Below are 12,553 nucleotides of genomic sequence, written 5' to 3'. Positions count from 1 at the left end.
CACACGATGAACAGGCGTGGACAATGAAAACTAATTTTCACACTTTTGGATGCGGCGTAAGAGATAAAATGCCTATGGCGTTTTTAATAAGAGAAATAAAGCATCCGTCTTGATGTATCATAAAGCACTAACATACTATTCAACACTGTATACATGTCCATTTCATGTTTTGAATTAAATGGGCCAAGTGTGTCCAAGGGGTAGATTTACTAAAACTTCTAAAAAGGAAAAGTGGAGGTGTTGCCTATAGCAACCAGTCCAATTCTAGCTATAATTTTCTAGAACAGTGAGGAACAACGTCAATTAACTAGAGGCCTACATGTACAGCCCCCCAGCCTTCAAAGGGGCGGCACAGAGGTAGGAGCAGTGGCGGAACTACCATTGGTGCGTCAGAAGCCATGCATCGGGGCCACAGCTCGCTAGTTCCGCCTTTATGTAGGAGGGAGAGCAAACTGTACTCCCTCCTCCTCTGAGTATGCTGTGTGATCTCCTAGCGCTGTGCAGAGGAGGACATGTGATGCAAAAGTCGTCTGCCCCTGTTCTGATAAGACCGTGATTAGCCAGCTGGGTGGCTGCATGTGAAAGCTTAACATGTGGTTCCAGATGGAAATGGCGGGTATGAGGATGCTCTCTGTATTGTATGGCGGTCACAAGAATGCTCTCTGTATTGTATGGCGGTCACAAGAATTCTCTCTGTATTGTATGGCGGTCACAGAAATGCTCTGTATATTGTATGGGGTCACCAGGATGCTCTCTTTGTTATATAGCAGTTACCAGGATGCACTTTGTATTGTATGGTGGTTACTAGGATGCTCTCTGCATTGTATATAGGACCCTTTCTTTTATATTGCTAGGGAGACTTTAGAACCAGCAGAGAGCGAAAGTGGATGAGACCCCAGTTAGATTGATATGTCTGATGGTGGCCAGGCTTCATGCAACAGCAAAGACTTCTCGGACCCAACTTCCCAGACCCACACTATTGCTAACTCTGGGAACTCCCTGATGCTGGACTAAAGCTGTACCATTCATGTAACCAAGGTTTGTACTCCACCCACTCTGCCTATTTGTGTTTGCTCCATCTAACAGTGCAATGCTTTGCCTATCTGTGTGATAGCTCTGCCTATAGTGACAGGCTCCACCTACCATTGCTTTGTCTCCACCTATCATTGTGTGTTGCATTGGTCTAGCCTACTACTTATGTGGCTAGGGCTAATGGCTAACACTGCCAACTATTCTGTTAGCCCCGACTACATGAGGCCACTTTCAGAATTTTTCCCAGGGCCGTTCTAACTTCCCAAACCACCGCTGACGATATGGAATGTTTTTATTACATTTGTAATTTGTGCTTTCCTATACAAAGTGATGTGTAAAAATGAAGTTCTTTGATAAGCAGAAAATGGCTCTGCAGCCTCCCACCACCTCCGCATCCAGAAAACACCCTGTAAATATTTCACAAATTTTGGGTTTGTGTGTAAGAGGCACAATATGAAGCGCCCAAGTGTGACTAGCCCACATTCAGCACGGAAAACCCTGGTCTGCCCAGCTGAGTGATGCAAAATGTTGCATCGTGGCACCTTGGCCTTATAATCCATGCACTTACCTGTAAAAACAGGCACATATGTGTAAAAATAGGAGCACGGTGTCACTATATGGTATTTGTGTTGTGAGCCTGCGTTTTATGCAAATGGTCTTTACTATGTTGTAAAGCACTGTATTCCCATTTGAAAGGCATAAATATATTCCTAGCAGACAATGCAATGACTATGGATCTCAGGCTTGGGGGACTCTGTAAAAATAATGTCCCTTTAAGGCCCTCAATGAAATAACCTGTTTATGTACAATGCTACATTTTAATAAATCACAGTGAGGAAGCGATCCTGTTAGACACAAAAATCTAATCCTGAATCAGGTCATATACAAATGATTTAGCACTGGTTCCTAATCACATGCAATGCACTCCAGGGGGGCGGAGTGTATTGCCTGGTCATTAGACACTCCGTGCTAAATCTTTCTTAGATGACACCTACTTAATTTGGGTGTATCAGGAGTAAGAATATGGCTAAATAAGAATTCAAAGTAAAAGATTTTGAGGTAGAAGTAAAGGACTGTAGAAGAGATTAACACTGGCTATATTTGCACATTAATTTTACGTACATAGAGTCTATGCCTATGTGTATTGTGGATATGATTAATATAAGCCTTAAGAGCAATGTGCTATAGATTATCTGACACTTGTGTTTATAGTACCACTAGATCAATGTACAGTAGGTGAAATCTATCACCTACAAGACTGTTGGCTTATGAATGACCCCAATATCAACATGTTCAAGCCCTGTCTATTCTGCTGCATATTATATGTGAGATGTGCAAGAAAAAGCTTTTCTCAATCTTTAAATGGATTGAGAGCCACTGAATAATCATCTATAATCATCTATCATCTATCTATAGCAACATTATCTATCCACTCAGACTGCACTTATATAGAAGTCTCTCTAACCATTGTATAATGATGTATGTTCTGTGTGCAAAGAGAGATAATGGTGTCTTATTTACTGAGCGTAGGATCAACAAGAAATAGGGAAACTTGACATTTGCTTGGGAGCTTATATTTTGTTTGGTGAAATATGGGACTAAAAGCATTGTATATCTATTGTACTAAATATTATTTTGTAAAACCATCCAGGGTGTGCTGTGGAGCAGCAACAGAGGAAGCAGCCACAATAACTGCACAGGGTCCAGGGTCTCTGTTCTGTCGAAGTCGTATAATTGGATGAACGAAAGTATATTGGTTAATATTGTTTTATTGGTCGATAGCACTCAGTGTGTCACGCTACACTTAGCATACTGCGATCGCACGGTAAAATACGCACGTACACACTCGCATTACAACATTTAGTTATTTATATAATTCATATTCATATTGAATCCATTCTACAGTAATTTATGAGCAGATAGTATTTAGTTTATTATTAGTTTATATTAGAAATGAGCGGGCTCGGATATCTGAAATCTGAGCCCACCCGAACGTTGCCGATCCGAGCCGGATCCGAGACAGATCTGGGTATTCCCAATTGCAAAACTGAAACTGAGGCTCTGAGTCATAATCCCGCTGTCGGATCTCGCGATACTCCTATTCTATAAATTCCCCGCTAGTCGCCGCCATCTTCACTCGGGCATTGATCAGGGTAGAGGGAGGTTGTGTTAGGTGGTCCTCTGTCCTGCTATATCTCGTGCTGTGCTGTGCTCTGCTGTGCTGTGTTCTGCTCAGTCCAGTGGTGCTGTGTCCTGTGCTCTTTCCTTCTAAGGGCATTGTTATTTCCCCATTATTCCCAAGTTATTAAATTTTTTAAAAAAAGTTATAAAAAAAAATAAAAAAAATTATTATAAAAAAAAGAAATTAAAAAAAAATATCCAAAAACAATCCTGCAGTATAAGTCCATTGGTACTGCTATATTACAAAGTTCACTGATTCAGCAGTATAAGTCCAGTGGTACTGCTATATTACAAAGTTCACTGATTCTGCAGTATAAGTCCAGTGGTACTGCAATATTACAAAGTTCACTGATTCTGCAGTATAAGTCCATTGGTACTGCTATATTACAAAGTTCACTGATTCAGCAGTATAAGTATAGTGGTACTGCAATATTACAAAGTTCACTGATTCAGCAGTATAAGTCCAGTGGCACTGCAATATTACAAAGTTCACTGATTCTGCAGTATAAGTCCAGTGGTACTGCTATATTACAAAGTTCACTGATTCTGCAGTATAAGTCCAGTGGTACTGCAATATTACAAAGTTCACTGATTCTGCAGTATAAGTCCAGTGGTACTGCTATATTACAAAGTTCACTGATTCAACAGTATAAGTATAGTGGTACTGCAATATTACAAAGTTCACTGATTCAGCAGTATAAGTCCAGTGGCACTGCAATATTACAAAGTTCACTGATTCTGCAGTATAAGTCCAGTGGTACTGCAGTATTACAAAGTTCACTGATTCTGCAGTATAAGTCTATTGGTACTGCTATATTACAAAGTTCACTGATTCAGCAGTATAAGTCCAGTGGTACTCTCCTGTGCCGCATATAATTTTTAAAGGCTTTGCCGAGTGTGTGTGGCTTAGGGGTACGCTCTCTTGTGCTACATATAATGGAAAACAAAAATTTGGAGGATAAAGTAGGGAAAGATTAAGACCCACTTCCTCCTAATACTGAGGCTGCTGCCACTAGTCATGACATAGACGATTAAATGCCATCAACGTCATCTGGCAAGCCCGATGCCCAATCTCCTAGTACAGGGCATGTAAAATCCAAAAAGCCCAAGTTCTCAAAAAGTAGCAAAAAGAGAAACTTAAAATCATCTGAGGAGAAACGTAAAGTTGGCAATATGCCATTTACGACACATAGTGGCAAGGAACGGCTTAGGCCCTGGCCCGTGTTCATGACTAGTGGTCCAGCTTCACCCAAGGATCTAAGCCCTCCTCCTCCCCCCCCCCTACAAAAAATTTAAGAGAGTTATGCTGTCTGCAACAACAACAAAACAGCAAAGAACTCTGCCTTCTAAACAGATGACATCACAAATCCCCAAGGCGAGTCCAAGGGTGTTGGTGGTTGTGAAGCCTGACCTTCCCATCACTGTACGGGAAGAGGTGACTCCATCCAGCATTTGCAGCACACCCTCTGCATATGTTGGAAGGATCACCCACAGTGTAGATCCAGATTTGGATAATCAAGGTGTCAATGTTGTACACCGAGAGGAGGCTATTGATGTAGCTGAGCCTTTAAATGAAAAAGTCACTCTTCATTGCACGAATATTTGCAACAGGGACAATTTTTTGGTTAACAAAGTCAACAAATAACACTTCGACGCTGTCTGTTTTTCACATACTTGATGGGATCTCAATGATGAATGCTCTGTACCATGGTCGTCTAAAACAAGAGTTATTGACGTGCTATAACTACTGTAGTTTTTATAAATTATAAACACTACACTTGAAAGTTGGAGGAGGTATTGTGGCCCCAGTACCAAATTGGGTACCGGGGCCACTCCACTATGCAGTCCAGATAGAGGCGTATCAGATATTAAACAACGTTGACTGTTGCTGCCAAATCATAAATTAATGAAAATGACCTGTCATCGTCAAAAACAAGAGGTATTGACACGCTCGAACTACACCCTGTATATGCTGCAGAGGATGTAGGAGCAGGCAGCTGTGCAGTGGAATTCAGACCATTTGAAGGCGGAGGTATTGTGGCCCCGGTACCAAATTGTGTACCGGGACCACTGCACTATGCAGTCCAGAAAGCTACCTCGGTGAAACATTTTGGACTAAAAACAATATTGTGAGGTGTGAGGTGTTCAGAATAGACTGGGAATTAGTGGAAATGATTGTTATTGAATGTTATTGAGGTTAATAATAGCGAAGGAGTGAAAATAAACCCAAAAACTTGATTTTAACACTTATGTTTTTTTCAAAATAAATCCGAATCCAAAACCTTAAATCCGAACCAAAACCTTTCGTCAGGTGTTTTGCGAAACAAATCCGAACCCAAAACCTCAAGCAAATCCGAATCCAAAACACAAAACACGAGACACCAAAAGTGGCCGGTGCACATCCCTAGTTTATATATTATGATTATATGTACATCTCAGTGTTATTTAAGGTTCAGGTTATAGGAAATGTGTCATGTCTGATATCATTCTAATCCCCTATTCATCAGCAGCTGTCTGGTGCATTCGGCGAAGAGATCGCACATGGCATACTCTAGTTATAGATGTTAGGGAATAAACCTTTAATATGATGCTGACTATAAAATGCTAATAGACTAGTTGTAACTGGAGTCTTGGCGGGAAGAAAGGAGCACATCCCCTGGAGAGATGACCCCCCACCTTTGGATTCTTTAGTTTGAACTAGCCTATGACCTGTTTACCCTGGACCCACCTGAAGTCTGGACCTATAGAAGCAAGCCACGTCATCTGCATTGTTCACTCTGTAACACTGAATGCATATATATCATAGCTACGCTCCCACTAGCTTCAGTCTTCTCTGACCACAGTATTCAAGGGTGAACTACTGTTCACTGGTACCCCTGGGAGCGCAGCGAAGCGCATACAAGCGCAGCGGTATGTATGTATCTTTTGGTATTGGCTGTACTGTACTGTATTATACTTTAATCATGTATTGAACTGTTAAAACTTTACATCTGCTAAAATAAATCACTTTGTGCGTTGGAAACACAAAACAATCGCTTGGGCAATGCTTATTTGAAAACTATAGAATTATTTTAATAGTTCGCCTTGAGGTTTCATGGTTGCTCGGTTCTCTTACTTGAAGACTGCAGAAGTACCAGCATGACCTGTTTAGCGTTTATAGAATGCATTCTGAATTAGGAGGACACTGCGATGTCTGCACATCACTGCCTTGACAATTCAATACAAGAAGGTCTCCAATATCTACTAAACAGGCTGCACTGTCACCCGGGGATCAGGAGCTTTCAGCGATGCCACTGACTGTATGTATGTATTACTCTGTCTTATAAGTTTAAGGTAATATCCCACCGAGTACACTCAAGACTTGAAACTGATGTGATCTGGAGCACTCCGATTTAGGTCTCTCATATAAATAATAATAGTATAAAAACTTGAAAAGACATACACAGTTGTGTAACCCTTCCCCCGTATATGCAACCTCATCTCAAAGTGCTATGCTCATCCCAAGACATGCTGCTCAGCACCTCCTCACTTGCACATCTACAGGGCTTTTCTTTGAATTTGTCTTTTTTGCTCCATTAAGTTTTTCCCCAGTTTCTCATTCTTTAAGCCGTCACTGAAAACTCCCTTTTCAGAGAGGCTTCCCCAAAATTGTGTTCATTTCAAGCCCCTCGAAAACTTTCCAGTTACTGCTCTTTCAGCAAGCGTATTTCATTTAGCCCATGTCAGACTCACTTGTTGACTTTTCACTTTAAATTGTAAGCTTTTACGAGCAAGACCTTATTCATTTTTCTGTTTTGGTTTGCACCAATATGTAATATCTGTTTATCTTTTACAAGTTGTACAGCTTTACATAAAATGTACTAAACACTGAATAATACAACACAGGCACATAAATCACTCACACTTATTAAAATTATAAATCAGTGTTGGACTAAGAGTGTAGAAGGCCCCAATCTAAAAATTATAACTGGCATCTCCCTACCTCAGTTAAGTTGAGGTACAGTATGTATTATTGAGGCACGTATTATTATTACTCTTTATTTATATAGCATCTATATGTTATACATTATTCATTCACACTGGACACTGTGCCAGTGGTGCTTACAATCGAATTTCCCTACCACAGATACCAGGGCCAATTTATTTTTGAGCCAGTAAACTTACCTTTATAGTTTTGGACTGTGGAAGAAATTAAGGGCACCCAAAGGAAGCACAAACATGGATACATGGAGAACAAATAAACTTTACACAGACAGCATCCAGGATTTAAACTCAAGACCCAAGCTTGTGAAGCAGCATTACTAACCATTGTGACATTGTTAACCATAGCTAGTATGTGGTACCATACCCAGGTATATTTTAATACAGCCACAAAACCAATATGAAATCAAGCTCGATATCCAATATATAATCAAGCCACATGTCTGGTATATAGCACCACATATAAGGTAGTTCCAGTGCAGCCCCATGTCAAGCATATAATGCAGTCCTTCCTTGTGTTTGGCATGTAATGCAGCTACCAAAGTAGAAACAACTAGCATTACCAATGACACCACTGCTTGCTCCTGATTTGTAAATATCACCAGATAGGCAGTGTGGCCAAACTGCTGTGTGAAGAGGAAGAAGAAGACAATTTACCTGCTCAATGACAAACAGTTATGCTGCTGGCCATGGTCCATGCAAATCTGAGAAGATACCCTTTGGAGGCCAATCAGAGGCCACCGCAGCAAGCCAATCAAAGCTCACAGCAGGGATTGTCGAATTTGTGTGCTGGGGTGAGCCAATCCAGGGAGCAAAAACAAAAGGAAGCTGGATAAAAAGAGAAGACAGCGTGATCAAAACCAGATGATGCCACAGAAGAAAAGAAAGGAGAAGATGCTGGATTCAAGAAGAGACTTCTGGAGCAGAAGAAGAGTCGGAGATGTGTCACTGGAGCAGCGGCAGTGGGGAAGTCAAAGAGTTCCGCCCTGTTGCCAACAACAGCTGCAAGAACAGGACTTTAGGCAGACCTACCTTGGAGTCCGGTGCTAGGCCTTGGCACTATATAAGTTAGACCTTGAGCCTGTGGCCACCACTTAAAGTTGAAAACTAGACTCATGGGCACATCTATTATATTTTGGCACTAGGCCAATAGGCACATAAATTAATTTGGGCACTAAGCCTGTGGACACATCAATTAATTTGCGCACAAGGCTTGCGGCTCCAGATTGGTCAGGCCTTGAGTCTATGGTCATCATTTGAAGTTCAGCATTAGGCCCCTGTACACAAAGTTCAGGCTCATAGCCTGTGGGCACCAGCTTTAGAGGATTAGGCCTGTTCTTCTACAGCAGCCCTTCCTGTGTTACTTTCCCTACCCTGTTTCTTTCTTCTCCAACTCCTGGATGAAAGTCTCTTAACCTGAGAACACGTGCTGAAGATTCTTAGTCCTCCTTTTTCTTGTGTATGGCAGTGATTTAGGTGCACCGTACTGCTTAGGCCATTTCTGTAATTGCCCATTCTCCCTGTGCCCAAAAGGTAGACTTTTGTTGTACCTTCATTGCTACAGAACCCATTAGTCAGGCCGCCAATGTAGGCTTTTGATTGTTCTCTGTACATTTTTGCTCTGTGGCTTTTTTGTATTGTAGGTGTCACTGCTAGCTCACTTAGGGTTGTTTACCACACCTAGTGCTAGACATTAGTTTTGAGCAGCATCACACAGAATGCTGTAAGGACCAGGGCACTGCTGTTGTTGTTGCATTCTTAGTATTAGAAAGGGTGGCATATACTACATAAGCAACAGTTTAGTCATTTGGGAGGGCTGTGGCTCGCTTTTAAGGGGACCCTTTCCAGGAGCCACCTTTAGTTGCAGACTCCAATCAAGAGCAGTCCATGGGCCTGATTCATTAAGGATCTTAAATGAAGAGGTATCTTATTTCAGTCTCCTGGACAAAACCATGTTACAATATAACATGCACATAAGTTAAATACTGACTATTTTTTCATGTATTACACAAATATCAACTTTAAATTTCAGTGTACAAATAAGCTATCAAGTATTTGTGTGCTCCATGAAAAAACAGTCAGTATTTAACTTATGTGCAAAACAAAAAACTGAAATAAGATACCTCTTCATTTGAGATCCTTAATGAATCAGGCCCCATGTTACTATGTTGAATGTCCCCCATTCCATGTCCCTCTTTATTGGGGCCTCACCCTTGGTGAGTAAGATATTCATACGGGAGTCTTCCCTGTGGCAAATATTTGTAGCCCTGTGAACAGACCAAGAACAAAGCTAAGGGGTCGGCATCCGGAGTGTGGTGCAGTTACCAAATTCCAGCTTAACTCCTCGAACATTCCCCCTTCCTCTCTGTTACCACTTCCAAAACAACTATTGCTGTCTCCTTCGTAGGCCTGACCGGCGGTTGCTTGGATGGTCACTGCTGTTCAGCAGATGGACCAGTCGAGACCAGATAGGTCCCTCTTACAATTGTCTCACCACCCCTTACCACTGAAATTGAGTACCAGTTGTTGGGTAAAAAAAATGAAAGTAACAATATTTGTTGTGTGACATGATAAAAAGATCCTATAAAAACAAATCAATCAAGGCTGTAATTAGGTCAGATAGAGTGACCATATGTATATGTTGTTGAAATAACAAATCTTTTTAATGGAAGAACATACAAGAGGCCCTTTCCTTGCTTTTAATGTGCCTGTATTTTGTAACAATCCTTATTCCGTTTTAAGTGGTTACTTTGGATACAGGTCATAATGAAGCTCAGTTCTTCCCAGCTTAGATACTCTGTGTGACACAAACTCTGAGCACCCCCCGGGGATCTCTTTTGTCTCCTGCCGGCAAGTGGGATGGAGACAGTGTGAAAGATTAGTCCTATATCTCCACACCATGTCACAGCACGCTGCTCTTTGGTATGTGTTTGGGCCAAGGGTTTAATGTGTTCAGCAGAACAATAGGGAATCAGCTGAAATATGGCTCGCAGGGTCACTGCAGTGGAATAGAAGAAAAGACAATTTGTTTTAAAGATTACATTGTCTGTTAAAGGGGGTTACACAGTGGTCAGTGTCAGCTAGCTCACATTCATAGGATTCATTCACAACAGTTTTCAGTCTGCACTAATTCTTGTAGCCTATCGCCACATTTTCACTTTCAAAATAGATTTTTTTGTGGAACAAATAAAATATATGGGCCTTACAGCATGTCACATTGTGACAGTTTGTATTTTATTATTATAGCTAAGTTGTTACTTGCTGCACTGTGGGTGATACAAAAAAAAATCACCTAGATATGAGAAATATCCATTGCATGTTTATAAAGTCTGTTTGTATGCATCATTATATAAGCATACACTATATACCACTATTGCTGCAATAGCTCACCAACAAGTAACCAAAGAGAGGCTTCTTCACAGCATTAAATGTTTTATCTGGAAATGAAAGATAAAAGTACTTGGGTTCTCCAATTATTATTATTATTATTATTATTATTATTATTATTATTATTTTGTCTTTCATTTCCTTCTTTCAAAATAATTTGCTTTTCTACAATACATTACCCATACTTACCATGTAACTGTGGTTCAGTAACAACTGTTGCAGCTGATCACACTGGCTAAGGGGCTCACGAGCGTCAATTAGACACACTAGTCCTCGTCCAAAATTTTTTTATGTTAACGGTAAACAATTACTCTGTGCTACCATAGCAGGAGACACCACATGCCCAGGAAAACAAGCATTAGTGGACACCATCAGCACCCCCCACTGCACTCTCTAACCTCACCCGCAGTACCCAGGAAAGAGATTGGAGGGTGGGGGGGGGGGCCTGTCAGGGGTCCCTGGAGTCCTCTAATGCTGATGGAGGATCAAACCTCAAACCGCATGCGATATGTGGTGGTTTTAAAAAAAAAAAAACTAAATCACATGCGGTTTAGGAAAAAAGCATGGTAATATCAGATGTTTTACCATACACTACCTTCCAGGCTCGTACTACTCAGCGGGTGGTCCAGGACCAAACATCAAGCCACTGCATCTTTAGAGGTTGGGCCCAATGCTGAAGATCACTGGGACCCTAGTTATACCCCTGACCGGTGGGTAACAGCGAATTAAAATATAATAGTAATGCCCATGTTGAAATGTCAAACATGATAGTGTGATAATACATTTTGTAGGCCAATTTGGATGCTTGATGAAACAGTAGCAAAGCTACTAGATGTACATGCTAAAGTAAGTAATAGGGCTTACATCTACCCGGCACAGAGAAAACATGTTGTATGTGATGAGACAGGTAAATGTATGAAGTACAAGAGGAAAAATGTTTCCTTTTATTCCAAGTTCTGGGAATGTAGGAAAATTGACAGATTGTGGAATAAGATATTGACATTTATGAATAAAACTCCTAGATAACTTAAACCACCAAAAAAAACAATCCCACAGAAATAGATTTCCTTGACACGCTCTTTTCTAAAGAGTGTAAAGGTTGAATAGTTAGAAATTCTCTATTTTGATAGAAGGGCAACACTCCCAGACATTATAAAAGATGTACTTATTGGCGACTATGGAAAAAATGTCAGCATACTTAAAAAAGTAAACCCACAAATTCTCTCAAATTTGGGGCAATTGGTTCATCTACAATAGCCCCTCAGGCCCCACCCCAATGCCTGACCTAACTCAGAATATTTCAGCTCTCTTCCTTTGAACATGGTTGTGTTAGCCAAATCATATTATATTATTTTTATAATTATTAGGTAGGATAATAATTGTTTCACCGGTCCGGTCGACCGCGGGTCACCGGGGGTTCCAGGTTTGGTTTCAACAGCCCACCCCCTGTCCCCTTTAATCCTTCCCTCTCCCCCCTTAACTATTTCATACACCTATATATTACTGTTTGCCTCACTCAGGTTGTATATATCAGCTCTCGGCTGGTACCATGCGCTCAACTTTTTACAATATGCATTTTCTCCATCTGAGAATAATGTAATTTTCGTATGTAACCTTTGAGTTACCACTTGTGTTTGTGGTTTGTATTCACGCGGAATATTTGTGTATTGCACACCAAAAATGATAATTTTATAGACAATTCTATAGACTTTATAGACAAATTCTGAATTGTCAAATAGAAAATAAAACAAATTATACACTTTAAATGGCACAAGAATGCAGCCCACAAAGCTAGCACAGTCACACCTAACTATGATGAAATCTGAAACCAGAAGAAGAAGGGATGGGCAAGACGCTTTCAATAACCTATTAGAGAAAATATAGAAGCAAATAAAAAAACTAATTGAATAGTTTTAAACAAACCACAATGTCCAATAAATTTCCTCAATATTCTTGGAAAACTTTGAAAGAT

The sequence above is a fragment of the Mixophyes fleayi genome, chromosome 3 (assembly GCF_038048845.1).
Source record: "Mixophyes fleayi isolate aMixFle1 chromosome 3, aMixFle1.hap1, whole genome shotgun sequence".
Taxonomy (NCBI): Eukaryota; Metazoa; Chordata; class Amphibia; order Anura; family Limnodynastidae; genus Mixophyes; species Mixophyes fleayi.
Note: the sequence above shows the minus strand (reverse complement) of the source record.